Source organism: Octopus bimaculoides, chromosome 10, assembly GCF_001194135.2.
Source record: "Octopus bimaculoides isolate UCB-OBI-ISO-001 chromosome 10, ASM119413v2, whole genome shotgun sequence".
In the NCBI taxonomy this organism is placed as follows: Eukaryota; Metazoa; Mollusca; class Cephalopoda; order Octopoda; family Octopodidae; genus Octopus; species Octopus bimaculoides.
This window is the reverse complement of record NC_068990.1, coordinates 71838603-71841672: the sequence shown is the minus strand read 5'-3', so window position 1 is coordinate 71841672 and position 3070 is coordinate 71838603.

The window sequence follows — 3070 nt, the reverse complement described above, 5'->3', positions numbered from 1 at the left end:
GCTAGAAAGACAGGGTATGTACATGATATAGATAGATAGAGAGATAGAAAAAGGGAGGGAAGAGAGCAAGATGAACTGGCTCACCCCCCACCCCTGTTGCAGGTGAAATGACCTGTATGAGTACTAGTTTATGAAACTTGTAGCTCCCAGTAAGAAGTGACTGACCATAATGATCCAGCCGACCATGCCAGTATGAAAAACAGACATAAAATTATGATGATGATTCACCCAAAGAATTCAGTCCACTTCTCAGCTGCAGCTGATAAGTTCATTAACATGGGACAACTTCCCTACTGGGACTTACTCAGTACAAATTACCTTTATTTATTTATTAGCAATACCCTCTTTTAGCATGGTGAACAACTTTGCCCTTTGCAATCAAACCATAGAAGCCTTTACTCAACCCATTAGAATTAATGGCCTTATGTCCTCCAGACCACACCCCAAACCATTGAACAATTAAATCATTTTTGTTCTTCCCTTCATCTACACTTTCCTATACTATTAACGTGTCGATTCTTGCTAGTCTTATCATGGAATACACCAAGATCAACAGCTCCAGGCACCACCTTAACCCAAGAATTTACAATAATCCTAACTAGTTATTTCAAGTTTCCGTCTCGTACAAGTGGAGCTTTTGCTCATAACTGCTCGAGATAGTAGCCAAATTTCCCTCAAGTTACATCCTAAAATTTGAAATCAGGAAAAGATACATTAGATAACGTAGTTCCACATATCCTCTAAAAAGACAGGAGAGGTTGACTTGGGGGCCAAACTATACCTCCTCTTCTTTTTTTTTTTCCATTCTCTCTCTCTCCCTTCTCTTTCACACACACACACACACACACACACACACACACACACACACACACACACACACACACACACACACACACACACACACACACAGATATAGCTATAAATGATTATTGCAATCTCAACTGAATAGGACCAGTGTTTCCATGAAGGCTGATGGCAAATAAATCTATGCTGCTTGTTTTCTAGCTACACCTTTAAGATTATGCTAAATTATACAGAATTTATGCTGCATTTCCTTCCCAAACCCACCAGGCCTATGTTTTATAACACTATTTCATTGTTCTTTAACATCTCTTATTTACATCGATGTCTGTTTTTATTGTGCTGAGATGAACTGATCTGCAACAGAACATCTCTTAATATATGTCTTGATCATGCACCCTATGTTTTATGAGGTTGTTGCTTGGATGTTTATGACTAGATGACCTTGTCATGACCTCCCTTTTCTGTGAAGAAACATGGTAAATTATGTCATGTCTATTTTTGTAGTTTTGTTCAAATATAATTCTGTTTTCTTTTTCTTTTTTTCTTTCCTGTGTAAAATTCTCATATTGGTACTAGCATATAAACATTTACTTTTATCTTCATTTCCAATTGTTTTTTGTTTAATTTTGTTTTTTGTGCTGATAATTTTATCATTTTCATTTTTATGTCAGCAAATTTTAAAAACATAGTTCAGGTTTCTTTTAATTAAAATGCTACTACTATATGTACTGTGTTTTAATTACTACCAGGTAAAGCATCAATACTTGATCATTGTTCAATAATTTGATGATTTTCTTTGTAAATATATTTTTGGTCTTGAAAAATCTGATGAAAATTTTCTTTGCTCATAATTAATTATACAGCTTATACAGATCTTATGAATCTTCAAGGAAAATATCCCATACAAATATTCTCAAGGATATTCAATTTTGAACTCTTACGTCCATTATCTTAATGACTAGTTTAAATAACTGAGAATTAAATAACTGAGGGTGAACTCAGCTAGAAGTGATTTCCATGTTGAAATTTTATCAATACCTTAAAAGAATTGTTTTCTCTTTGTTCAAAATTTCAATTGGTGTTATTTTATTACAAGTAAAATATCTAAAACTGCAAATGGTATTTTCTTTCATTCTGTAGTTTTATATTGACTCCACTTAAATTATTTGAAGAAAGTAAAGACGATGATAATTAACACGCCTCTGATGTAACTCATTTATGTTTGCAGCTGGTTACAATGCAACTATGATGTTAATAACATAATAATAACAATTTCCTTATATTACGACTAATTAGACAAATTAAAAAGCAACGTTTTCATAAGCTTTTAACCCTTTAGTGTTTATTTTGGCCATATTTTTCACGCCAAAATAGTCTACCTGTTTTATGTTCAAACCAGCCTGATCTCATCTACCCAACAATATCATTCTAAAAATAAACAGTAACATCATTGAAATCCCAAAGTTACAAAATGATATACAATTAATTTAAAACAAGGCAAATAAACAAGAATTACATTTGACAGTGTAATCTGAATGCTAAAGTGAATGCTTCTGAGGAGCCAGCAGCTTTTCTTACTGTCATCATCATCAATTAATGTCCATACTCCATGCTGTCATGTGTTGAATGGTTTAACAGGATCTGATGTGCCAGAGGATTACATTGGGCTCCAGTGTTTTCATCAGTATAGTTCGTATGGTCGGATACCCTCCCCATACAAATTTCTACTAATACTTATGGTCATATCACCTGGTTAGCTTTACAGATGAATAAGCACCAGTTTTCATCTGATCACCAAAGTTAATCAATTTTCAGTAGTCAATCCCAGATAACTTATGAAGTACCTGGGCATAGCCCCTTCCACCAGACCCTATGATTAAAAAAAATGGTGGGGGTATTTTTCTGTGTCACATTAAGGAATTCTTTTCTTTTTCATCTTTAGAAACAAGTTGGTACAAAAATATTCTTTTAAATAAGTGGTCTCACTGAGTAAAACCAATATAAATACTTTGTTCCAGCAACTACTAATCATTGCTAATTGGAGTATATTAGTTTTGAGACAATAATAGATAAAAATAAAAAAATCCCATAGTGGAGGAGCTATCAAAGAAACTTGCATATTTATGTGGTCGCTTGACTTACTAGAGTAGAAACCAAATCTTGTTCTCTCTCTCTCTCTCTCACTCACTCACTCACTCACTCTCACTCACTCACTCACTCACTCACTCACTCACTCACTCACTCACTCACTCACTCACTCACTCAC